Below are 27,963 nucleotides of genomic sequence, written 5' to 3' on the forward strand. Positions count from 1 at the left end.
ATTAGGAGTGAAGGGGTAGTATATTATCAGCGATTTTGTAGGAGTTTATTTTTTCTTTGATGATGTTCCGTTCCTTAAATTAGTTTCGGAATCCAAGTTATTATGAGTTGTGCAGTCCGCTTTCTATGGATATGGTTTGGTTTATAAATGACATTTCCGCATTTGATATCGGTTAGCGTACTCGCAACCAATACACATCTAGAATGCACCTTTTCTTCACTTGATAGTTTCTGATCATCGTTATGCGGGTGAGTCATTCGGATTTGGGTCACTGTAATTGATATAATAATTTATCAGATTTGTTCCCTTTATATATTAAGGTTGATGGGCATGTTGAGATTAACCTTAAATGTTACACTCGGTTCGGCGGTTTAAACATTCGAGGTGCTTTTACTCCAATCCACTAACGGATATAACTTCTATGCTCTGAACGGTGTCAGTTAGGTTTATGATGCTTTTATGATAATCGATTTGCTTTAATATAATTTTTAACCTTTAGAATGGCGGTTCATATGTTTAAGATGCTTTCATTTCGATTTTTTTCTGGCAGTCTCACGCATCTTGGATTGTGTTTTTGATGTACTAATATTGAGCTGTTTGACTGGCGATTTCAAAACGTAAGGATTGTAATGGTGATCAACATATTTGTCAATTTAATTGAGTATCTTTACGACTCTTCGAGTTTTCAGGTAATATTGCAAACTAACTATGTACAATTGATTAGCATGATCAACACGGTTGTGGACAAGGGTCTATCCTCGACACTATTATGTCTTATTTATTGTTTTTTATTTTTATATTTTTCTTTTTTTCATTTTTATTTTTAGTATTTCTTTCTCTCTATACGTATTCTTTCTCTAGTTTTTTTCTTTAGTTCTACGAATGTCAACTGCGTGTTGTCTGGTGCATGACTAGATGCCTCAATGAGTTATCAGGCAGTTTTTTTACTAACTTCAGTGATTAATTCTTCCTGTGGTTGTTAAGGATTATGACGGACCACTACTTTGTGAACTTTACACATGAATGTGCTTTAGTCAAAGGGGTTGGTGTTCTATAATATTTTTCATTAGTTCTCCTTTCCCACTGGGTTTTTGGTGGAGGGTTACACAGATTTTGTTTTTAGCATTTTTACTTACATGGTGTCATTTTGATGAAATTTCAGCCCTGAGGAAGTCGTTGGGGTCATCCCCAAGACGAAACACATGTTGGCTGTTCGGCTGTTTCATATGGACAATATGAACATGTTATTTGGCTGTTGCTGAGTGATACTGTCATATATTGGAGGACGGAATATGAAACCATTTGAAATAAATCACGAGAACTGAAGAATCATACTGGAGGTCTATTATGGCTCTTCTTCTTTTTTCATGGATGGACTATATTTGGAAATCATGATATGTGGCTATACCGATGGTCATTTCATTTTGTTTTACAGGTTCCAGAAAATGTGCTAACACTAAGGCTCGTTACTAATCAATCAACTTCAGAGAGAGCCTCATATGTTATGTCAGACATAAAAGTAGGACTACAGCATTTAGTCTCACTTTTATATCTGGCCTTTCCTGTAAATGTGCGTGAGACACACGCTCATGCGCAGGAAGCAGCAGACGTACAGAAACCCATAAACTACTTCAATTATTTAAGATTCTAGAGCTGCATATGAAAGGAGTGCATACCTTTCCCCAAAAACCGGGACATTTCTTTAAAATGAACAAAAGCGTCGGGACACCGTGGAAATTCGGGACGTCTGGTCACCCTAATTAGAGTCCATAACACATTGGCTATTCTTCTGCATGGGTGCAGCTAAAAAAGGGCACAATAGAGCATATTTGTTAATGTTTCCAGCTAATATATGCCCAGTTTCGGGCATACATACTTTTTTTGTTTAAAAAGTACACATGCATAAAACTGTTTTGGAAAGAGTTTCACTCGCACTGAACTTAGGTCTTAAAACTATCCATTCTTGGTCGCTTGTCCTGTGGCGGGGTTGTTACCATATTTGTCACATCCCTGGCCTTTTACATATGGCGATAACACAGGCTCCCGTTTTTAGTAATAAAGTGAATTTGCGTCACTTAGAACCCACGGGGAACTAGAGAGAACCCCTGTATGCCTGTCATGTGCAATTCTTGGTCCACTACCCTCATGCTTGACATTTTCTGTGTTATGTCGGTAATAATACCGCCAGCACCAGTAATATACAGGGAGTGCAGAATTATTAGGCAAGTTGTATTTTTGAGGATTAATTTTATTATTGAACAACAACCATGTTCTCAATGAACCCAAAAAACTAATTAATATCAAAGCTGAATATTTTTGGAAGTAGTTTTTAGTTTGTTTTTAGTTTTAGCTATGTTAGGGGGATATCTGTGTGTGCAGGTGACTATTACTGTGCATAATTATTAGGCAACTCAACAAAAAAAAATATATACCCATTTCAATTATTTATTATTACCAGTGAAACCAATAAAACATCTCAACATTCACAAATATACATTTCTGACATTCAAAAACAAAACAAAAAAAAATCAGTGACCAATATAGCGACCTTTCTTTGCAAGGACACTCAAAAGCCTGCCATCCATGGATTCTGTCAGTGTTTTGATCTGTTCACCATCAACATTGCGTGCAGCAGCAACCACAGCCTCCCAGACACTGTTCAGAGAGGTGTACTGTTTTCCCTCCTTGTAAATCTCACATTTGATGATGGACCACAGGTTCTCAATGGGGTTCAGATCAGGTGAACAAGGAGGCCATGTCATTAGATTTCCTTCTTTTATACCCTTTCTTGCCAGCCACGCTGTGGAGTACTTGGACGCGTGTGATGGAGCATTGTCCTGCATGAAAATCATGTTTTTCTTGAAGGATGCAGACTTCTTCCTGTACCACTGCTTGAAGAAGGTGTCTTCCAGGATCTGGCAGTAGGACTGGGAGTTGAGCTTGACTCCATCCTCAACCCGAAAAGGCCCCACAAGCTCATCTTTGATGATACCAGCCCAAACCAGTACTCCACCTCCACCTTGCTGGCGTCTGAGTCGGACTGGAGCTCTCTGCCCTTTACCAATCCAGCCACGGGCCCATCCATCTGGCCCATCAAGACTCACTCTCATTTCATCAGTCCATAAAACCTTAGAAAAATCAGTCTTGAGATATTTCTTGGCCCAGTCTTGACGTTTCAGCTTGTGTGTCTTGTTCAGTGGTGGTCGTCTTTCAGCCTTTCTTACCTTGGCCATGTCTCTGAGTATTGCACACCTTGTGCTTATGGGCACTCCAGTGATGTTGCAGCTCTGAAATATGGCCAAACTGGTGGCAAGTGGCATCGTGGCAGCTGCACGCTTGACTTTTCTCAGTTCATGGGCAGTTATTTTGCGCCTTGGTTTTTCCACACGCTTCTTGCGACCCTGTTGACTATTTTGAATTAAACGCTTGATTGTTCGATGATCACGCTTCAGAAGCTTTGCAATTTTAAGAGTGCTGCATCCCTCTGCAAGATATCTCACTATTTTTGACTTTTCTGAGCCTGTCAAGTCCTTCTTTTGACCCATTTTGCCAAAGGAAAGGAAGTTGCCTAATAATTATGCACCCCTGATATAGGGTGTTGATGTCATTAGACCACACCCCTTCTCATTACAGAGATGCACATCACCTAATATGCTTAATTGGTAGTAGGCTTTCGAGCCTATACAGCTTGGAGTAAGACAACATGCATAAAGAGGATGATGTGGTCAAAATACTCATTTGCCTAATAATTCTGCACTCCCTGTAATCTGGAAGATCTTAAAAGCAGAGAGCCATGCCTAAAACAGTTTGATCACAGACAGGGCACTGCTTAAAAGTTTAAGTTGCCTGCTGTTCTCTCTGTCTGTCGTACATTGATAGGGAATCTTTGCTCCACCTGTATTGCTGTTTAAACGTGTAAAAACTGCAGTGTGCTTGGTAACAAACGCCTACAAACACTGAGCACCTGGGATTTTGTGGTGTTTTGTGGAGAAGTTGCAATCATAGGTCTGCTGCTCCCTGAAAATTATATGCACGCTTTTATTACATGAAAGATGTGTTACTAAATTGCAGCGACCTATATAACTCTGCCAAATGCAGTTCACTGTGTTCTTCATGCAATCTGTAGAAACTTTAAACTTTTCCCAGATTGGCTATTTGAGGTAGTACTCCCTTAGGTCTCCATAACGTTTTGTCCACATAAACTATCCATGCCAAATTTGTGCCCTTTTTTCCCAACAACCCAGGGATTCTAAAAGTGCTCTGGGTTTGTGGATTCTCCTGATGGGGACTGAGAAAACAGGCTAAATATAGAAATATTTTGTATTTTTTTGGTGAAAAATAGGGGAAAAGTACTCCAGATAAAACTATCTGTTTTTTCCCCTAAACATGACATACGTGAACGTTTTACTGCAGTAAAACCCCATTTTCTCAGCTTTCAGGAACATACAGAGCTGAGTCAAAACATACATTTTGTACCACAGTTTTAGCATTTGTCCAAGAGGTAGCCTATTTTCTCTATTTTTTGAACTCTCAACCTACTTCCAGTTGGTGGTGGAAGTAGTGTGAAATCCCATTGGTAGCCCAGAAAAGCTATAGATTTCTGAAAAGCAGACCACATTTAGCAAGGGATCCTATGTGTTCCCACAAGGAAAATAAGTGTTGAAAAAAAGAAATATTGAAAATGAGTTGGAACAAACAGGCATTTGTGACAACATTTTCAACTGTAACTTTTTTATCATGATGGCAGATTGACAAAACCAAAAACCATTATGTTCTCTAGACCCTTCTTGTTATGGTGATATATAGGGTTTATAGGTTCTCCAAGAACCCAAGGTATCCAGAGCAAACAACTCAGCTGCATTGTACAGTGGTTTTTAATTGAGTTCCAAGTAGAGGCGAAATAGGCAGAGTGAAAACTGGGTAACAAGGAAGCTTATGAATTTCTGAAATGGGCACAAGATATAGAGTTTAGGAGCAGTAGCTATTTCTACATTTAGCATATACTAGAGTATAATTTGGAGGATATTTTTGAAAATATCATCTTTCTTATGCACTGGCTTACATTTGAAAGGCACAAACGCAGCAACATCCAATTGTTAATAACAAATGTTCTACTATTGTATGCTCATACATGTCTCCCAATAAAAATGGTAGCTCACGCGACAGGAAACAGCCCAGCAGTCAACATGAACGCATCACATTTTCCACTGAAAACTGACCCTCTTTTTCCAATGTGGGTAGATTTAGATTTTGGACCCTAGCTCAGCCGACACCAAGGGTAACGTACACATCATGTACATTTTTAAAAACTAGACACTTAGGGGTAGCCAGGATGGGCTGACTTCCATGGCTCTCACCACGTTTCATTTTCCCAGAATCTCTTGCAAAGCCCACACTTTGTCTAAAAAAACAATTTTCCTCATATTTCTGTGGTGGAATGTTATGGAATCTTTGGGAAGCCACAAACATTTTTGCACCCAGCAACCCCCCCAAGTCTCCTGATGTAAATGGCACCTCACTTGTATGTGTAGATTTAGTTCCGGCAACAGGAAATGGCCCAAAACGCAATATGGATGCAGCACATTTTTCCATCCAAAACTGACCCTCTTTTTTGATGTGTGTAGCTCTAGATTTTGGACCATAGCTCAGCTCTTACCTAGGGGAACTTAATCAACCTGTACATTTATAAAAACTAGAGACCTAGGGGTATTCAGGGTGGGCTGACTTGAATGGCTCTCACCATGTTTTGATACCCAGAATCCCTTGCACACTTCAAACATTGACTGAAAACACATTTTCCTTACATTTCTTTGATGGAAAGTTCTGGAAACTATAGGAAGCCACAAAACTTCCTTTCACCCGGCATTTCCTCAAATCTCCTGATAAAAATGGTACCTCATTTGTGTGGGTAGACCTAGTGCATACAACAGGAAATGGCCCAAAACACAGCATGGATGCAGCGCATATTTCCACCAAAAACACTCTTTTTCCAATGCAGGGAGCTCAGCCGGCACCTAGGGAAACCTAGCCATCCTTTGCATTTTTTAAAACTAGCACGGAGGGGAAACCAGGATGGTATGACTTGCATGGATCCCATTAGGATTTTTTGCTCACAATGCTCTGCAAACCTCAAACTTTTCCTGAAATCACGTGTTTTCCTTACATTTATGTGATGGAAACTTCAGGAATCCACAAAACTCCTACTACTCAGCATTGCCCTGCCTGTGGCAATAAAAAACTCTGCCTCACTTGTGTGGTTGGGCCTAGTGCTACAACAAGAATGGATCAAATCAAGGTCAATGGGAGACCTTGCGTGCAATGATAATCTTTATTGTACAGTTAATTAAAACCATTACAATGATGTACAAGATATTGTCAACATAAAATCAGAAAAAAAGTTTTTGTTAACAAATAAAACCAAAACCATACCTATTACACTTAATAAATACGATTTAAAAGGGTACAAATTATCCAGAACCTTGTTCTTTGTCCCCCCTCTTGTCTCATCATTCTATTCATTTTCCTAAACATTTCTTCTCAGCCTTCTTTATAATTTTCACCATATGTGAGTTCAGGATTGGATCAGCTGGTTTTAGGCATGCTAATACTGCTTGTCTGCATGTCCTTATGCCACGTTGATTAAAAAGCGATTTTAGCAAGCATTTTCACTCTTGCTTTAAGTCAGGGCACAGACATAAAAGGTGAATCATATTCCTCTTCCCCTTATTACATAACCTACAAATTTCCTTAGGGCTCTCCTTCCCCCCACATAATCTTTTTTATCACCAGGTAACTTTCCTAATCAGATATACAGAAATTCCATTCTTAGAGCAGGGGACCAGCCTTCTTCGAAATAGAGCTGCTGTCGTAGACATTTATACTCATTTAGTACCCCCTAGCGTGCGATCTTTTCAATAATATTTCTTTGTCCTTCAATAGAGATAGCATTTTGGTTTTGTTCTTTACTACTCTTTTGAAACATGCTACAGTTAGGTTACTTTCCCAGCTTTCATGCAGCCCTAATTCATTTATTTGCTTATTTAGATAGAGCGCAGCCGGATGCTCACAATTTTTTTGGAGTTCTTGCCACAAAACCTGACACAGGTCATTCCTCTTATTGGTTTTTATTCTGTGCCAAGTTTTCATGTAGGCCCCTTTTCTATCTATTGTCTGATTTTTTTAGCCCAAACTTCAATCGTATCTGTGCTGGTGAAGCATTTGGAGGTATGCGAAATATCTGTCTATATGTTCTTTTTAGACTTGTATTTAAATATAGTGCATTGCGCCCTCGCAATGCAACACTGCCATACGTTAAACTAGGTGCCAGTTTGGCTGATATCATCTTTAGTAATGGTAAGATGCTCGGGCCGTTCAAGGTTCTTTTTAGTTTTCAGAGCGCAATGCGCAGTATTAGACCTTTCCTTTTTAACTCCTCCCTGTTTTGGGTAAAGCACCCCCATTCATCAAAATGCACTCCCATTTAGCAATAGGAATGGACTAATTCCACCTGTTCTTCATTCATGAACCACCTATATTTTTTATTTATCCTGCAGCTACATTCCATTACCTTAGTCTTTTCTAGATTTACTATCAAACCATTTTGCTTTGAATAATTTGCTAGCCCACCCTTGCTAGTTAACAGTAGTCTTCAAAACCCGACTTGTGTTTGGCTTATCAGAACAACATTGTCTGCATATAGCAGATTAAATATCGTTGTCTGGCCTAAACTCAGTGCATGTGGGTTTACTGCTTTTAGTTCTTGTGATAGATCTGCTAAAAACAAATTAAAAAGATAGGGTGCGAGGACACAGCCTTGCTTTAGTCCTTGAAAGGTATCTATTTTTCTAGACAAGACAGACCCGTCCCCTATCCGTATCCTCACCCAAGTGTCAGTGTACAGGAGCTGTATGGCTTTAGGAGGACTGGATGGAGTGCCCAATTCTTTAAGCTTCCTCCATAATAAGTTTCAATTTACAGAGTCAATGGCTGATTTAAAATCAACAAAGCAAAGGTATATTGGTAACTTCTTTTGAGTTTGTTTATCCATTAACAAGGATAATGCTAGTACATTAGTTTCTGTTCCTACTCCTTGTATGAATCCAGTTTGATTTAGTGGGACAATATTTCTATCCATTGCCCATTCCCGTAGTTCACTTAGAAGTAGGCTAGCAAAATACTTTGCTTATATATCTTGTAACGTAATTAGTCGGTAATTTTCTGGTGCATCTCTTTTACCTTTCTTGTAAACAGGGTTTATTATAGACCCCCGCCAGGAATCTGGTACTATCTGTAGTTGTAGCACACAGTTATAAACTGTGGTTAGTACTGGTATCCATAAATCTGTGTTTGACAAATACAAAACTTGAGGAAGCCCATTTGGTCCTGGAGCCCCGTCCTTCCTAGACTTTAATACTATTTTCCTTATTTGATTCTCCTGGAAGCTGTTTGTAATGCTATCTTTGTTTTCTATGCCCCCATTCCTGATGTCTTCACTTTTTGACTTTTCCTCTCTAGGCCCTATTGCTGTTGGTTTGAATATTTCATTTAAAAATTGTACCCATGTCTGTTCTGCTATATTGGAGTTTACTACTGGTCTTTGAGGCTGATTTATTCCATTTACAGTTTTCCAGAACTGCCTTGCATTGTTTTGTTCAGCCAAAAATAGTATCTTTGCCCAGAGCTCATCATTTCTTTCCCTTTTTAATTCCCAGACCAGTCTTTGCAGACTTTTATTTACTTTTCGGAAGCTATGCTGTAGATCTTTATTTTGTGGGTCTTTCCTAATTTTCCTTTGCAGTTTGTTCTTTTCTTTTCTTAACTTCTGAAAGGCTATAGATAGCTTTATTCTTCCCCAGGTCTCCTCCACTAGTCTTCCTCGCGGACCCTTATGGGTCTTCTTTGCAACTCCCTTTTCTATTATACTATTAAGGAAAATCCCTCACTGGTTAACTTTATTGCCATATCCATTTGCTAGAGTTTTCTTTACTAAAGTTTCGGCTAACTCTTTTACTTGGGTGTTCACTTCACTAGACCATATTAGCCTTTATTGTGGTGTCTACTCCCGCCCACCTGGGCATCTGTTGATGATATTGTATTTGTGTTGTAAGCACCATTCTCTGTTTTCCATGATCGCTACTTGGTGTTTTTTTATACTAAAGGATTTTATCCTTCTCCAGAGATTTAGCATTACAATTGTGTAATCTATTATGGAACAAGCGGAGGGTGAGAAATAGGTCCACTCCGGAGGAGTGTCTGATTGAAATCTCCCATTTAAGGTTCTCATCCCTAGGGATTCCAAGTCCTTTATTAAGGAGTTCGCCCTTTTGTTGTATGTTCTTTGCAAGTGATCCCTATTCCTTTGAGAGGGAATTGACCATACATAATCTTGCTGGATCGCTTGCTCTTCACGCTGTGAAATGTGCATCAAATCCTTATTAAAATCTCCTTTTAACATTATGTCTAGTACATTTATTTCCTGTAATTCGGTCATTATAACCTCACGTAACTCATGCGCTATCGTAGACTTAATTGTTTCATTTGGGGGGAAAATAAACATTCATTATTATTCTTCCCTCCAATTATTTAGTTGCAGTACCAGGATAATATTATTTGCTATGGGTACCTGGGCTGCCTCTATTCTGAGCGCTATTTCTATAAAAATTGTTAAGCCTCCTTTTGGTCTGCACTGTTTGTTTATTTTTTTTGCCGGTCTATAATGTCCTACATATCCTACTATATCAACAGGTTCAGTTGCCCATGTTTCCTGGAGGCATATTATTTGACTTCCTTTTAGCACCATGGCCATATCTTTCTTCTGGGACTTAGTTTGTGCTCCGTTTATGTTCCATGAGCTAATGTCTAAAACGTCATGCCATCTATTTGCCTCGCCATACCCATTAGTTCATGTCCTACATTTTCCATGTAGAGCCTCAGTTATCCAACCTGCGTTTACTATTATTGATCTTTCCTTCCCCTCTATGGTATATGCTTCTTGACTGTCCTGAGGCTTTTCCGTCCTTCCTTTTGCATCTCTTATAACTGAGTATGATTGGCCTCCCCCGTTCTTGGATCTTACTATCATAAACAGTTCTTGATACATATCTTTTGGGGGTAATGATACTTGTATTCCCCAGGCTGCAAATGTAGCTTTTTCTTTCATCACTGCATTGGCCAGCGAGCTATTTTGAAATTATGCCATAGTGGCTTCCCGCACACTCCCCTCTTTGAGATTCAGAAATTCAATTGACACTATATTGTACGATGTTATATTTGTCAGTGATGGAATTGCATGCAGCACATTTAATATATTACCCCTGTTCAAAATGTCATGTGCACCTCTAGACTTATATGTGGGTATAACAATTCGTTTATCTGAAACGTTCGAGCTTTCTATGTCAGTGTTCTGGTCTTCCCTTCCCCTTGAACTTCTCCCTGGACCGTCCTTCCCGACTCCTTTTTCCCTTTTCCTGCTTCCTTCCTCTTCATAATCCGGTAGTTGGCACATCATGTCTTTTCCAATTATACTTTGCAGTTTTAATGCATACTCATTTATGCCCGAATGTTGCTTATTCCTGTCCGTATTATTCCCCTCGCTGTTTACCTGCTGAGGTTGGTAGTTGATTCCTTTATTTCCTGTGATTCCCATATTTTTCGGAGTTTCGATTAGCTGCTGTTTTTGTTGGCTCAGTTTAGAAATTATATTCTCCCTGTGGCTTGAGGGAATTGTAATGAGAGACTTCTCTGCTTTCATTGTATTTTTTGCGAGAGTAGCTCCCCTAGTTGATTTTACATCTACTATCTTTCTGGTATTATCCTCATTTTCCTTGTCGTGCTTTTGAAAGATTTTAAAAGATTTTATTAATTCTCTCTCCTGTGGAGCAGTTTCTAATGCCGTCTCAGGTATTTTCTGTCTTTTGCCTCGCAATTAGGAGTTCTAATTTTACTGAGTTTATTTGTTGCCTTTTTTTTGCTTTATGCAATTTCTTTCTCTGTTTTTTTTGTTGTCCCCCCTGCCGGTGCATTGTTTTTTCCTTGCTGCTTGTGTACCATGGGTTTTCCTGGATTTCCTGCCTCGTCGTTTTGTTTATTGATCTCCTTTATTCCTATATTGTCCTGTTTAACTCCTACATTGAGATTTCCTGGGGAGTCATCTTTGTCGCCTCTTGTTGCTTCATTAACGTCCATTTTTATTTCATAATCTTTCCTCCTTGGAGAATAACATGTGTCCCTTTCGTTCTCTATTTTTCTATGCCCTATAAGATTTTTCTTTTTTATATCGCCTATAATAGTACTCAGCACTTCAGGGATTTGTTTCAGTTTTTCCACTATCGGGGCACATGCACATTCTATATTTGTTGTTTTTGCCATGGTTTGTACTCTAATAATCAGATTATTTAGATCCACCAATTTCTGGTCAGTACCTGATATTGAAGTTGCTATTATGTTTAATAGATTTATCTGGACATCCATTTTATTTGATTGATATGTCAGTGCCTCAAGTGTCAATAGTGATGTTTTAAAAACCACTTCCCTCACGTCTACTGTCTTACTTTGTTGGTCAGTTGAATTATCTTGGCTACCGTTTGTGGCCTGCGTCTCTTGTCGAAACTTTGCCTGCATGTTATTATATTTTTCCATTTGTTTGTCGTCACCCTACATTTTCCTTTCACTTATTTCAGTATTATCCTTTCCCTCTGATTTTAACACTTGTCCCTTTGTTTCCCCTATTTTGTTCCCAGCCACTTCCACAATCACTTCTATAGGCGCTGGCTGTCCATTTCTCAGCAGGGCGGTTTTATTTTCACTTTTGTCGTTTTGCTGGAAAGGTAACTCTGGCAAAATTGATAAAAGATCTGTGTTGCTTACAGACCCCCACCCTAGCACTGCACTGTCTTCTGTTTTCTCCTTATTTCCATGTTCTCGCTTACTTGCAGAGGTTTTTTGCTCATTTTGCTGCCAGTTCTCTCTTACATTGACCTTTAGCTCCTTTGCATTCACTGGGCTGGATTTTATTGGAGTAATTGGAGAAGTAAGTAAGTTTGTATCCTTTGGGGTAGAGAAGATTATTCCTACTGGGTCCTTTAGGAAATTATTTTTTTCCGGGCTTTTCTGTACCTTGTCAAACATTCTTGCGACGGGTGATATTAGGGCTGTATTTTCCCTTGCTGCTTTGCCTTTACTTTTTTTACGTTTGCCCCGTCTCCTATTGCTTACTCGTGTAGTAACTTGTCTTTCACGTCCTGATCTCATTTTGTGAGTTGCACTACTCCTATTTAGATGATTCTAATTGACTATGGACCAGTCTTCCGTGAAATCCTGGGCCAATCAAACTACAGTCACACTATCACACTTCAGAACACCACATTAAGCACCTGCAAGCTGCAACCAAACGTTTTCTGGACCGCTACCGCAGTACTCCGTTTTACTTAACAATCTCACTTGTTTGATAGTCAGCTGAATGTGTAGTTTTTGTGGTCGGTTATGCACTGAGTCTGACAAAAAATATGATATTGTGATACAGGGGCACAGTGGTGTGGGGGGCGACAGCAGGGGCGGCCGGGGTGAGGTCAGTTCATGTCTTATCCCCTAGTAGACCCCCCCCACCTGCTCTCTCCTCCTTCCCCCTCCTCTTCACCTCTTTGTACTGGTCAGGGCTAATCAGTGCTGCCATAGTCCTCCTTGCTTTTCCTTGCTCCTTACAGTATAGCAGCAGTGTGAATAGTGGTTGCAAAATGCAGGCGCAGTTTCCTTTAGCCCACTGAGGTTACTAACTTGCTTGTCGCCCTCTCCTTAATTCCTTGGCTGATTCCTGGTTCCTGCTTACTTGCTTGCCTGGATCTGGCTGATATCTTATTTGTGTGCTTATTTATTTATTTCTGTGCTTCTGTGCACTATGTTGCACTATGTTTCACCCCCTCATGCATCAGGCTCCATCTGCGTGTCTGTCGAACCCCCTCGCCTCATGAGATGACGGGGTCCACTGGCGGAGTCCGCTGGCGCTGGCGACTGGTGGCTTGTGATTTGTGCCTGTAGGCACGAGGAGAAAACTACAGCACAAGCTTCACAAAACTGCGGCAGCTAACTCCTGTGTCCTGCTTGTGTCTGGTGTGTTGATTTTGTGCCTGGTGCCAGGCACCTTATGATAGCCCCCCTTCTGGTTTGGGGAGGGTCCTCGCTAATTTGTCCCCCCCCACAAGCCACACCTGCGATCAGGCCGCTTCCGCAAGGGGTCCACAGAGGGGGTAGCAACTGGTTCTACCGCAAGGGCGGTAAACTAGGACTCTGGCCGTTCTATTCGCTCTGGCGGCGGGCTCTAGTGGCTTTTGTCGGCTCAGGCGGGCGGGCGGAAATATGACTCTCCGCGGCTCCTCCTCCGACACGGACGTGGACTGGGGCTGCCCTACTGTCGGCCGCTGACAGTTATCTCCGCCACCCAGTCACTTTGGGTCAAACACCCGCAGCCCCTCAACTCTCCGAAGTAGCGTGGCTCTCTGATGCGCCGCTCTGTGCTCCGTGCTCTGCGCTCTGAACCGGAACCCAAGTGGATGACTGTGGCCTCTCTCCTGCCACCGCCAATACCACACTTGACTGCACCTCAAATTGGAGACCGCCTGCTTAAGATCTCACAGATTCACTGGACTCTGCAGATGTCGTATCAATCTTTACGAGCTGGCAAGCCTTCCATGACATTAACTCGTCCAACACTTGCGTGGAAACTCCACTTGATCTCAGTTGGTTCCCTATTTAATGTAGGGAAAATGTGTGACTTCAAGCTAAGTTGGAGGGCATTGTGGGTAAGAAAATGGTGTGGGGTGCATGTGAAGCACACCACACTGGATTCCCCCATATGTCTACTTTTTAGAAGTGACTGGGTCTGGTAGGTTTTTACAGGTAGCAACCTCACCAAGCCGAAAAAGTGCAGCCGTTCACCATTGCAAGTGGAATGATATTGGGAGTTAGTCAAGCTCTGCTGGCCCATATGTAAAATCAACACCCAGAAGAGTCAAGTGTCCTCTTGCTTGCCACTGAGATGAGATGCTTTGGTCTGCAGTGGGAGCAGAAAAACTATTGCCACCTTAGTTGGGGTGGGGGCATAACCATGCCCATAGTGGTCGTCAGCCCCCACTCCTCTATCTTTTTCAATTCCCTGGTGTCTAGTGGGCTGTCTGCCCACTGGTGGGGCAGAAAGACTGAATGTTGCCACAAAAATACATAGGGGGAGCAAAAACCCTTGCCCAAGGGACTGCTTCCCCTCCCTGGTGTCTAGTGGTGGATCCCTGCTTAAGGATCGCCCTCCTGAAGTGTTCTCCAAGCAAGGGTTCGCAAGGGAAGATTCTCCCCTTTCCAATGATATCTCTTCTGTCTGCCTTGGTACTCGGGGGCAGAGATAGCCCCGCAAGCACAGAGGCAGTGAAAGTGAAATGAGCTCATCGGCTCATTTCACTTTCGTTGTCAGTGAAATGACGTCAGCGCACCATACGTGATAACTGTCATTTTACTGAAAACAAAGGAACAGCCCCGGGAGCTGGGGAACCTCTCTCCCAGTTCCAGGGGCTGCATTTTGCAGCAGGAAATCCCTCTGGTGCCTGTACCTGTGTTGTGTGCGGGACCGGCTTGGAGCTGTTTGACACACACGAGCACCGCAGCGTCAGACGGCTTCCAGCCATCCGCAGTGTCATGTATATGGTGTGTATACTAAATATTGAAGTAAGAATATCCAGGGTGCCAAATATCAAAAACAGAATATCAAAAACAATATATTGATAGGTAAGTATAGATTTTCTACATCTAACTCCACATATATGTACCAACGTGGTACACAAATATTCAGGGCACAGATATGTGGAGTTAGGGATAGTAAATCTATACTTCCATGTATGAACTTAGCTTTCAATATTTTGTACCTCAATACTCTGTCCTTGATTTTCTTGTACTACAATATATCCTTCATGTTGATTTCCAGTAGTACAATCTCAGAATATAACATATATGTGTAAGGTTTGCATCAAATTTAAAGATGTGGTTCTGCAAGTGATTAAGTTCTGACTTTTGCTACTTGTGTGTCTGTGTTCGTGTATGGTGTTTTCTGGATGGATAGCATTACATTTCCTATGAAATAATGCAACAAAGTATACTGCACCACAGCTCGTGATTATACATAAAATGTATTTTAATGTAAGCTGGAGACAAGACTGATAATAAATACGATGTGTCAAAAATACTTTTTGTTCCTGGTTTTGGTAGCAATTTACACCTGTCTGTGCTTCATAGAAGAAGTGAACACAAACAACTTCCTGTTATAAAAAGTAACCAGTACTTTAATTTGAAAGGGGGAGTGCCTGCAGTTCTCATTACTGTTACAATCATTTTAATAAGAAAGTATGGATGAACACCTGCACTACTATATTTCCATTTAAAATACTGACTACAGGGTGGCACGTATGTCAGCCAGCAGCACCCAAACATTCAGGGTCTGAGGTAGACCACACACCAATAGATTCCCAAATGGTTCTTCTCAAGAGCAGTTCAACAAAATCTCCTTTCGGTGTTCTTCCTACCTGCAGCCACAGTTAGCTCTAAGGTTTCAGGATCTGTCCTAGTAATGACAGCAAATATATGGAGAGGTTGCCTTCTTATCCACCAAACTCACTGCAGCACCTCTTAATGGGTATACAGCGCTATAAAAATGCAAACAGGAATGCCAGCACACTCAATACCTAGAACTAGAAACCTTGCAGATTGTCACTTTGAAACACCTTGTGGATTGGCACTTTTGGAACACCTACTAAATATTTCTAGGGATCCTGTTCAAGCACATGCTTGAAGACCAGACATGCTCTTTATTGTACAGAAGTCCTTGACAGTTACCCGTCTCCTTTTTCACAACTTAAGGTGTAAGCAAAGCAACCCTTGAGTTTCTTCTCACGTGTCTAGCACCCATCATAGTGAAATCTGTGTGGCCTACCATACCTGGAGGGAATTCAGAACTTAACAATGACTGACAAGGTAATGGAGGACTACTTAAAAATCACAAGGACACATAATACATCAAACACTGCCTGCACAGCTTCCAGATTTGTCCAGCGCCTAAATTAAGCTCATCCCAACTAAGACAGAATTCCTGTTACTTTCCAAGAACAGGAAGTAAACAATGCAAACCTGGCTCAATGACATGAACCTCAATGGCTTCAAACCCCAACTTTCACCAAATGCCAAGTTACTTGGATTCACCCTGTAGACACTACGAAAAAAAACAACAATGGTCTGGTAACAGGTCTGTCTTCTAAAGAAAGTGAAACCATTTCTTCTAGAAAATGACTTTAGAACTGCTGTTGAAACCCTGGTACTCTTACATCTGATCGGGACAATCCTCTTCTCCGTGGTCTTCCAGATTCTACACTGGCAACCGTTATGGGCATCCCACACATCACAGCATGTCTCATCCAGAGCCTGAAGAAATAAGATTATATCACCCACCATCTAGATGGTGGGTGGCTCGGCTTGCCAATCTGTACAATCTTCAAAACCGACTGCATCATTTACAAAGCCATCATGACCAGCCTTTCCTCTTAATTTGCAGACAAGCTCTGGTAGTCTTGGCACATTCACAACCAGGACACCTTCAGACTGTAGACTAAGAAGTGTAAATCAGAAAAAAAAAGACAGAAGGTCTTTTACCAACTATGCACCCAGGGTCTAGAACATTATTTCCATCTCCATATCCATCGGGATTGCCCCAATGCGGCACCAATTTAGGAAAGAATTGAAGACTCCCCTCTTGAAAGAACACTACATTATAAAACATCAACTCTTCCACACCCCAGCTTGCTCTCCTATTGCATGCTGACTTTATACTTGTCTTTCACTGTGTACAGTGCTCTGCTGCCTTTGGGCTAGGTTTGCTATATAGAAATATCATAAACTTACATAGAGTACTGTTGTATGCAAAGAAACAGAATTGTAGTAAGTAGGCTCGTGTGAAATTTCCCTCATGCCAGCATAATTCCCAAAATTACACTGTTATGCCACATGGTGTAATTATGTAGCATTTGTGATAAAAAAGATTGATGTGACATACAGGAACAGCACAAACCACCAGAAAGTGAGCTTTGGCTTTTCCAAAAGAAAATTATGCAAACCCTAGAGTAATCTGTCATTCGAACAAATTGCGCTTGTTTAACTCTGGAGAACCATTGAGTGTGTGCAGCCACTGACTGTGCTGGTCACTGACCGCTGGTTTAACACCAGCACTGAAATCCAGTAATTAGTTGTGCCAGCTGCAATACTAATTATGTCTGGCGTAGCCAAAGTTCCTGAACCTATCCCTGCGCTTGTTTAGGCCTGCTCAAAGGTATAGGATGTATGTTGTCAACACTGAACAGTCAGTTACTAAGGCTGTGTAGTTGTTATGACTGCCTGAGCTATATGGCCGGTGTCCCTACCTTCAATCTCGGATTCCACCATATAGATAAAATTAACAACTGAATATGAAAGCCCTGTCTGTGCACATTAAACATTTCTGTTAACTAGAAGATGCCTAGACATGCCTGCAGCCTGATGTCTGTCCAACCTGAGGTAGATTAAAGGATTGATACGACATGTTAGAAATGGGGTCTTTGGTTGGCAGTCAGGTTACCCCCTGTCCAAGCAAGGGCCCTCACTCAAGTCAGGGCAAGTCACACACAATCCAAATTATCCCGTGCCCACCCTCTGGTAGCTTGACCCTGAGCAGTCAGGCTTAACTTAGAAGGAAATGTGTAAAGTATTTGTGCAATAAATCATTGTGAGAAAACAGGGCTGATTGCAGAGGCCCCATAACTTTTTGCCCCCATTTTCCTCTTTTTGCTGGTGTTTTCCTGACTTTGATGGTGCCCTGGGTACTGCTAACCAGTCCCAGGGCCTGTGCTCTGTGTAAAATGGATATGCAAATTAGGCTAATTATAATTGGCTAAGTTAACCTACCTATAAGTCCCTAGTATATGGTAGGGCATGTAGGTTTAGGGACCACAGCATAGGTGGTGCACACCTAGGTGCACTGCTGAGGTGCCCAGTGTCATTTTAAAAGCATGCCTGCCTTGCTGGCTGCTTTTAAATTAAAGTTATATGCAAATTCGACTTTGGAATTAAAGGTACTTCCAAAGTCTTAAACTACCTTATTTTTACATATAAGTCACCCCTAAGGTGTGCCCTATGTGCCCCTAGGGCTGGGTGCCATGTAACTATAAGCAGGGACTTTATAAAAATAGATTTATAAGCCCTGGTGAGGTAAAAACAGTCAAATTCGTTTTTCCCTCATTGAAGTAAATGGCCTTCATAGGCTAGAATGGGCAGACTTTATTTTAAATTTTAAAGTCTCCTTAAATGTTACATACCAAGAATTTGGTATCAAATTGATTGTTGTAATAAATCCCACAACTTCCAGTTGTTGGATTTAATATAACTTGTCCAGGTAAAAAGTTTAGACTTTACCTAAAAAGTTGCCAATTTCAGCTCTGCATTGTTTTTGCTGCTGTGCTCTGATTGGCCAGCCTGCAGCAGCTTCTGCCAGGCTGCCTTGATTAGGTGTGAAGTGGCCTGGCTTCACACAAAGGAATGTGCTTGTGGGAGAGAATCTCCCCTCAGCAGATGGTGAGGCAGGAGGGGGGAGGGATGCCAAACTGGTCTTCAAAGGCAGAGAAGGACATTTGCAGCACCCAGCAACACCCCCACATCCTGCAACCCCAGACAGCTAGGTGCCCCCTTGATTAGATTAGGAGAAGGCAGGAGAGGGGTGTGTTTATGATTTTTAGCCACACCAGTGGGTGGGCTCAGCCAGATGTAACCTCCAAAAATCAGATTTATCCATGTTGGATTTTTAGAGACTGTTGCCTTCTGGGATGGATTTTGTCCACACTTCCCAGGAAGTTGTCATCACAGGGGGACGACCCTGTCCCTGATTGGAGAACCAGGGCCCCCCTGCTTTTCACCCAGGAGCAAGGATAAAACTGGCAGACCTGCACCCACACCTCAGATCCCCTCCAGAATTCAACAAGAAAGGAACTAAAGAAGAAGAAGGACTGCCCTGCTGGACCCCTGGCCTGCACCTGGAACCTGCACTCAGAAGGACTGCACCAGCTGCACACTTGGGCTTCACCACAAGAAGGACTTTGCCTGGCTTCAACTGGTTCAAGGAGGGACTCCCTGTTTGCTACAGGTGAAAAATTGCTAAACCAGAGTCCCCTGCACCAACTCCTGAAGAAAGCAACCAGCTGACCACTGTCCAGTGGCCAAAAAGGAGTTTGCGCCAGGTGCATTCTGGGAGTTGAAGTCCGCACCCCCCAAGGACCATCACAGAACTTCTGGACCCTTGGGGTGAGCTGTGGACCCCAAAAGAACCTTAAAAGAATATCTGGGTGAAGCCCCAGAAGTTTGGAAAAGATTTGAGAATTTTTGGAAAAAAGCTCCAGAGAGGGACCGACCCGCCGCGGAAATTCTAGCCGGCTTGCCTCAACCGCGACCCGGCCTGACTTCGTGGTTCGTCCCGGTAAAGAAAAACATCCAAAAAAGAGACTAAGTCAGAACGTAAAAAGTTGACCGGGACCTCCCAGCCATCGTATCCGAGAAGGGCTCCATGGACGTCGGATCAAGATCCAGGTTTACCCCGGTCGAAGGATTTTCATCTCGAAAAAACGACTAAGTCCGAAGGTAAAAGTCTCCACCGAGGAAACCCACATCGCGTATCCGGACAAGGGCTCCAGGAGGTCGGATTCAACTGGCAGGTTCGTCCCGGTGAAGAAAAACTTCAAAATAAAGACTAAGTCAGAAGGTAACTTTTTAACCGAGGCCTCCCGCGACCTGTAGCCAAGCAGGGCTCCATCGCGGTCGGCCTGAAAGTTTGACTTTGCCCCGGTCGAGGTGCAACCAGATGACCCGATTGGCGCTTTTTGTTTCTAAGCGCTAGAAAAGTAATAATTCTTTAAAAATTCATATCTCCGGTTCCCCTGAACCGATTTTAATCGTTTGTGTGTCATTTTAAAGATAAAAATATAAACTATTTTTATAAATTGGTTTTGGATTTTTAAACTGTTTCCTGTGTTTTATTTAATTACTGTTTTGTGATATTTCAATGTTTACACTTTGTCTCCTAAGTTAAGCCTTGACGCTCGTTGCCAAGCTACCAAGGGTTGAGCTGGGATTAATTTACTGAGACCTAACTGTACCTATGTGGAGGTTAGTGGCTTGTTGCTAGGTGTAGGTACCTACCTGCCCTACCAATAACCCATTTTCCAACAATCATACAATAACACAATATAGCACCACAAAGATACACCACATAGTGTTTCGAAAAATATATAATATTTATCTGGATATATGCAGTTCAAAACGATTAAAGATTAAATAAGCAAATGTAGGGATATCACTGAAAGTGATATAAAGTGTCAGAGTTGAAATATTACTGTAAAAGCAATTAAAAGTGCCTTCAGTTCTCCTACAAACACCAAGTGTCTCTTGCAGGGCAAAGTACCTAGTTTGCATTGAAAAATCCTCGCAAGGGACCGCAGAGGAGGAGGTGTGTGGAAAACGGTGAGTGTGCATTGGTTTCACGTCTTCGCATACAGACTTGCGTTGTTATTTTCCACGCGGGAAGATGTTGCGTCGATTCCCGGCTCACGGACTTGGATACTTTTTGGGTTGCGAGATTTTCAGACGCCCCAGGGACGATGCGTGGAATCCTGTGCTTGCGGAGCGAAGTCACAGGGGCTGCGCCGACTCCGGTAGGTGATGCGTGGAATTTTCTTCCACACAGCAGGCGCTGCATCGATTCCTCTCAGGAAGTTGGGCGTCGTCGTTCTGAGTCAGGTTGCGTCGACCCAGTAGGGCCGTGCGTCAAAGTTACAGTCATGTCACTGGTGCTGCGTCGATCTTCTGTCGCGATGTCGGGGCTGTGTCGCTTCGGTCTCGGCGTGCGGTGAATTTTTCACCACAAGCAGGCTATGCGTCGTTCTTGGCAGGCGGTGTGTCGAATTGTCACTGCACCGGGATTTCAGGTGCAGGAGAGAAGTCTTTTAGGTCCTGAGACTTCAGGGAACAGGAGGCAAGCTCTATCTAAGCCCTTGGAGAGCACTTCTGCAGCACAGCAAGAGAGCAGCAAGACAGCAGGGCAACCGCAAGGCAGCAGTCCTCTTCAGAAAGCAGTCTGGTGAGTCCTTAGGGCAGCCAGGTAGGTCTTCTTTTCAGGGTACAGGTTCTGGTTCAGGTTTCTTCTCCAGGAGGTGTCTGAGGTGGTAGGGCAGAGGCCCAGTTTTTATACCCAAATGTGCCTTTGAAGTGGAAGAGACTTTAAAGAGTGGCTGAAGTGGCTTCAGTTCAATCCTGTCTGCCAGGGTCCCAGTAGGGGGTGTGGCAGTCCTTTGTGTGAGAGCAGACACTCCATCCTCCCAGCCCAGGAAGACCCATTCAAAATGCAGATGTATGCAAGTGAGGCTGAGTATCCTGTGTTTGGGGTGTGTCTGTGTGAATGCACAAGGAACTGTCAACTAAACCAAGCCAGATGTGGATTGTAAGGCACAGAAATATTTAAGTGCAGAGAAATGCTCTCTTTCTAAAAGTGGCATTTCTAAAATAGTAATATTAAATCCAACTTCACAAGTCAGCAGGATTTTGTATTACCATTCTGGCCATACTAAATATGACCTTCCTACTCCTTTCAGATCAGCAGCTCAAACAATGTATGAGGGCAGCCCCAATGTTAGCCTATGAAGGAAGCAGGCCTCACAGTAGTATAAAAACGAATTTAGGAGTTTTACACTACCAGGACATGTAAACTACGCAGGTACATGCCCTGCCTTTTACCGACACAGCACCCTGCCCTAGGGGTTACCTAGGGCACTTAGGGGTGATTTATATGTAGAAAAAGGGGCGTTTTAGGCTTGGAAAGTACTTTTAAATGCCAAGTCGAATTGGAAGAGTAACTACACACACGGGCCTTGCAATGGCGGGCCTGAGACAAGTTTAAGGGGCTACTTAAGTGGGTGGCACAATCAGTGCTGCAGGCCCACTAGTAGCTTTTAATCTACAGGCCCTAGGCACATATAGTGCACTCTACTAGGGACTTATAAGTAAATTAAATAGCCCAACTGGGTGTGATCCAATGTTACCATGTTTAAAGGGATAGCGCAGAGTCTAAAAAACAGCAAAAACAGTATCTCAAAAGTGGAGGGAGGCAGGCAAAAATTTAGGGGTGACAACCCTAAGGCTGTCAGGTCTAATGTGTCCCCCCCCAGCTGAAAGTGGGGAGAGCTACCCAACCTCCTGGGAGCTCTCATCGCTAAGGCAGAAGTATCTGGAGAGACCATCAGCGCTGGCGTGGTCAATCCCCAGGCGATGCTCTACCGTAAAGTCCATCCTCTGTAGGGAAATGGACCACCTCAAGAGTTTAGGATTCTCACCCCTCATCTGCATGAGCCATCTGAGTGGCCTGTGGTCTGTCTGAACCCGGAAGTGAGTCCCAAACAGGTATGGTCTCAGCTTCTTCAGTGCCCAGACCACAGCAAATCTTTTCTTTCAATAGCACTCCACCTCTGTTCCCGTGGTAATAGTCTTCTGCTAATAAAGACTACTGGTTGGTCTAGGCCCTCCTCATTTAGCTGTGCTAGGACCGCCCCTATGCCATGCTCTGAAGCGTCTGTCTGCACGATAAATTCCTTGGAGTAGTAAAGAGCCTTGAGCACGGGGCCGTGCACATGGCTTCCTTCAGGGAGTCAAAGGCTTTCTGACAAGCCTCTGTCCAATTCACCAACCTTGGTTGCTTTTGGGGTGTGAGTTCTGTCAAGGGTGTCACCATGGTTCCATAGCCCTTGACAAATCTGTGGTAATACCCGGTGAGGCCTAAGAAGGCTCTCACCTCTGTTTGGGTTCTAGGTGGTTGCCAGGACTTGATAGCTTCAGTCTTGGCCTGGAGGGGCTGCACCTTGCTACCACCTACTAGGTGTCCCAAGTACACAACGGAACCCTGCCCAATCTGGCACTTACTAGCCTTGATGGTTAGGCCTGCCTGTTGCAGAGCCTGAAGCACCTCCTTGAGGTGGAGCAGGTGTTCCTCCCAGCTGTCATTGTAGACGACAATGTCGTCCAGGTAGGCTGCGCAGAAGGCATCCTTGCCAGCTAGGACCCCGTTAACCAACCGTTGGAAGGAAGCTGGGGCATTTTTCAAACCAAGGGGCATCACTCGGAATTGGTAATGGCCCTCAGGTGTGGAAAATGACGATCTCTCTTTAGCCCCCTCAGTCAAGGCGATCTGCCAGTACCCTGATGTGAGATCAAAAGTACTGAGGAATTTGGCAGCGCCTAGTTTGTCTACGAGCTCATCAGCTCGGGGGATGGGGTGAGCGTCAATCCGTGTGACTGGATTGAGACCCCAGTAGGCCACGCAGAACCGAAGTTCTGGCTTGGCACAGAGTGCAGCAGCCTTGGGTACCAGCACCGCAGGGCTGGCCCAGGGACTACTAGACTTCTCAATAACCCCCAAAGCCAACATCTTGGAGACTTCCTCTTTGATGCTGGCCATCACCTTGTCTGGCAACCTGTAAATGTTATTCTTTAAAGGGGGACTGTCTCCTGTGTCAATATCATGGACACACAAGTGTGTGAGTCCAGGGGTGAGAGAAAACAGGGAGGAGTACTGTTCCAGTAACTAGTAGCAGCCCCCCCTCTGGTCCAGGGTCAGGGAGTCAGAGAGAATGCCACCCTCCACTGACCTATCACCTTCCTTGGCAGCGAGGAGGTTAGGGAGAGGTTCACTCTCCTCCTCTATACCTTCATCTGTCACCAGAAGCATGTTGACTTCGGTCCTCTCAAAGTGAGGTTTCAGTCGGTTGACGTGAAGCACCCTTAGGTGGTTCCTAGGGGATTGGTGGTCCACTAGATAAGTGGCCTCCCTTTTCCGCTCCTTCACTTCAAATGGGCCAGATCAGTGGTCCTGGAGAGCTCTAGGCTCTACTGGCTCCATAACCTGTACTTTGTCTCCAGGTTGAAACTCTACCAAGGTGGCCTTCAGGTCATACCAGTGTTTCATTACCTCTTGACTGGCCTCAAGGTTACATTTGGCTATTTTCCAGAAGCGGTGCATCTCGTTGTGGAAGGCCAGCATGTAGCTGACCACATCCTGAGGGGGTGCCTTTGGAGCTTTCTCCAACCCCTCTTTGACAATGCTTAAGGGTCCCCTGACAGGGTACCCATAGAGAAGCTCAAAGGGACTGAACCCCACCCCCTTCTGAGGTACCTCTCTTAAGCAAAGAGAAGGCATGGTAAGAGGATGTCCCACTTAAGCCTCAGGGCCTCAGGGAGGCCTGTGATCATGCCTTTCAAGGTCTTGTTGAATCTCTCTGCAAGACCATTAGATTGGGGGTGATAGGGTGTGGTGAACTTGTAGGTTACACCACACGCATCCCACATAGACTTCATGTATGCAGACATGAAGTTAGTGCCTCTGTCAGACACTATCTCCTTTGGGAATCCCAAACGGGTAAATATCCCCATTAGAGTTCTGGTCACCACTGGTGCAGTTACGGTCTTCAGAGGGATTGCCTCTGGGTAACAGGTGGCATGGTCCAACAAAACCAGGATGAACCTGTTGCCTAGGGCAGTTTTGGGGTCCAATGGACCAACAGTGTCAATGTCCACCCTTTCAAAGGGGGTGCCAATGACAGGAAGTGGGATCAGGGGCGTCTTAACCCTTTTTCCTGTTTTACCACTGGCCTGGCAGGTAGGACAGGTCCTACAGAACGTATCTGAGTTTGTCCTCATTCGGGGCCAATAGGAGTGGGTGACTAGCCTGGCAAAGGTTTTGTCTTGCCCCAAATGTCCTGCCAGGAGAATGTCGGGAGCCAGACCCAGTAGGGAGGTTCGGTAACACTGGGGGACCACCAGTGCACGTGCTGCTCCAATGGCCGGAACCTTAGGCTCCCTGTAGAGGAGATCATTCTCCCAATATATGTGGTGATTGCCAGAGGCTTCACCTGCTGCCTGGGCTGAGGCTTGCTTCCTTATGCCCTCTGGAGTGGGACATTCTTTCTGTGCCTTGCAGAATTCCTCCCTGGTGGGCCCACCCTCAACTTGCCAGCCAGCAAGCTCAAGTAGGTCACCTAGGGCAGCAATGTCTTCCCCAGTTGGCTCGGGGGCCTCCTCCTCAAGAACCCCGTCAACCACTGCCGGAACTTCTGAGACCGGTTTCCGGCGCCCCTTGCCCCTCCTCTTGGCAGTTGTCTGGGCCTTTGTTCCAGGCTCCAGACGCCCTTGACTTCCCTCCCAGGCAGCCATGGACCGTGTGGTCATGCAGACCCACTCAGGCAATCCTAACATCTCCAAGTGAGACCTTAGCTCTACCTCCTTCCAGGTAGTGTGCTCAAGGTCGTTGCCTATCAGACAATCTACAGGCATGGCAGCTACTTTTAGAGTACCAGAGACCCCCCCCCCCACTCAAAGGGAACCATAGCTACCGGTGGGTGGCTCTCACGATTGTCAGCGACTATGACTTGGTGGAATGTATTTGGGAGGACCTGCTCTGCTGACACCTGCTGACCCTTGATAGTAGTCATGCTGGCTCCTGTGTCACGCAGAGCCTCCACCCTTTGCCCATTGATGGTGACCCACTGCCTATAATTGAAAGAATTGGCAGGCATGTGGGTTTTGGCACCATCTCTGCATCCCCAAGGGACACTAGGGTTACCTCTATCTGCTAACCAAAACTGTCTGGAACCACCTCCTCCCCGAACGCTACACTAGCCAACCCAGGCGTGTGCCCTCCTTTGGGGGGCTGTGCCCTCTTGGGACACTTAGAATCACCCTCAGAGTCCCCATACTTATTGCACTCTGCACATTGGGGTACAAACCTCCCTGCCTTATGGTCAGTGAAACCTCTCCTTTTGGAATCAGACCGGGACTGGTTACCGCCATTCCTTTGGGAACTATTTTGGGGGCCTTTTGAGAACTCCTTGTTTTTATGTTTTTCTCCCCCCTCTTTCTTCTGATGGGAACCCTGACCACCTTTGTGGGTGTCCCCCAAGATACCTTTCTGGACACTCTGGTGCTAGTCCGGAGGTCTGCCTCCTCAGCAAGCTTCCTGGGATCAGTCAGCTTACTGTCTACTAGGTGCTGGCGCAACTCTGTAAAACAAATACTGAGCATAGACTCTCTCAGAATCAAATTATACAATCCTGTGTAATCATCTACTTTGCAGCCCTGCACCCATTCATTCAGTGCCTTACGTCAAAGAAATCTACCCATGTTTGTGTGGACTGTTTGGTGCTGTCCCTGAACCTCTGACGGTATTTCTCAGGGGTCAGCCCAAACTTGGCAAGTAAAATGGCTTTCATAAGTGGGTATGTGTTTTGATCCTTTGGGTCCAGTGTGAGACGTGTGTCCCTCCCAATTGCTGCCACATAACTCCACATAGCTGTACCCCATTCACCTTCAGGAACATCATGAGCCCTTATGGCAACTTCATAAGCAGCAAGCCATTCATCTATGTCATCTCCCACCACAAAACTGGGCACCAACTTTTTGGGTATACAAACCTTCTTTTCTCCAGCAGGTCTTGCCTGTATGCTGCCACTATTACTGCTGGACTCAGACTGCTTCCCATTAAGATGCAGCTCCTTGAGACTCAGTTCATGAGCCAACAAAAGTTTATTTTCAGCCAAGGCTCTCTCAGCTGCTTGTGCTTCTCTCTCTGCCCTCCTTTCCTCCTGTTGAGCCTCAATTTTCAGTCTTGCCATTTGCAATTGGAACTCCCTCTCCTCTCTCCTTTCCTCTGTGGTCAGGTCTTGATCAGAGACATTGCTCCCTGGTCTGGCAGGGGGCACAGTTGCAGTGGTAACTTCATCCACTGATGGCAAAAAATCCTCTGAGGGGGCATCTTCTGGCTCCTCATCCTCAGCATCATCCTCTAAATTGACTTCTGCCCAGGCCCTAAGCACCACTTGAAAGTCCTCTTTTCTGGAGGCCCCTTGGGTGGGTACACTCATCTCCTTACAAAACCCTTTTAGTTGTTTGACAGTATATGTCTCCAACAGGGCCAGGTCAAAATCTCCTCCTTGGGACCCAGCCTGAGACATGTTGAGTGAAGATTTAGGTTTAGAAAATTGTCAGGAAAAACGAGTTTGCAAAAAGAGATAAAAATCAAGTTGACCTTCAACTGTGGGTAGGTAGTGAAATACTTAGCTACTGTATGTCACTGTACAAATACAAGTCCTATCCTCACTGCTGATCACCAATGTTAGCAGCAGAGTTAGAAGTGGGGTCTTTGGTTGGCAGTCAGGTTTCCCCCTGTCCAAGCAAGGACCCTCACTCTAGTCAGGGTAAGTCACACACAATCCAAATGATCCTATGCCCACCCTTTGGTAGCTTGGCACTGAGCAGTCAGGCTTGACTTAGAAGGCAATGTGTAAAGTATTTGTGCAATAAATCATATAATAACACAATATAGCACCACAAAAATACAACACATATAAAATGTATAATATTTATCTGGATAAATGCAGGTCAAAACAATTAAAGATGAAATAAGCAAATGTAGGGATATCACTGAAAGTGATATAAAGTGTATTAGAGTTTAAATATTACTGTAAAAGCAATAAAAAGCGTCTTAGGTTCTCCTAGAAACACCAAGTGTCTCTTGCAGGGCAAAGTACCTAGTTTGCATTGAAAAATCCTCGCAAGGGACCACAAAGGAGGAGGTGCGTGGAAAACGGTAAGTGTGTGTCGGTTTCACCCCTTCACACAGGGACTGTTATTTTCCACACGGGGAAGACGTTGCATTGATTTCCGGCACGCGGACTTGGATCCTCTTTGGGTCACAGGGGCTGCATCGATTCCGGTAGGTGATGCGTAGAATTTTCTTCCGCATGGCAGGCGCTGCGTCGATTCCTCTCAGGAAGTCGGGCGTCGTCGTTCTGAGTCGGCTTGCGTCGATCCAGTAGGGTCGTG

General features: G+C 44.0%; 1 protein-coding gene and 1 long non-coding RNA gene across 4 annotated transcripts in view; one reads left to right on the forward strand and one right to left on the reverse strand.

Moving 5' to 3' along the window:
• HTR4 (5-hydroxytryptamine receptor 4) overlaps positions 1-27,963 on the reverse strand; it is a 1,500,331-nt gene that overhangs the window by 152,668 nt on the left and 1,319,700 nt on the right. The gene's annotated exons all lie outside the window — the stretch shown is intronic.
• Positions 163-27,963, forward strand: part of LOC138304487 (uncharacterized) — a 77,114-nt gene continuing 49,313 nt past the window's right edge. Inside the window, exon 1 of the long non-coding RNA XR_011205579.1 lies at positions 163-248. This is a non-coding gene — a long non-coding RNA (uncharacterized lncRNA). The remainder of the gene's footprint in view (positions 249-27,963) is intronic.

This window comes from Pleurodeles waltl, chromosome 7 (assembly GCF_031143425.1).
Source record: "Pleurodeles waltl isolate 20211129_DDA chromosome 7, aPleWal1.hap1.20221129, whole genome shotgun sequence".
Classification (NCBI taxonomy): Eukaryota; Metazoa; Chordata; class Amphibia; order Caudata; family Salamandridae; genus Pleurodeles; species Pleurodeles waltl.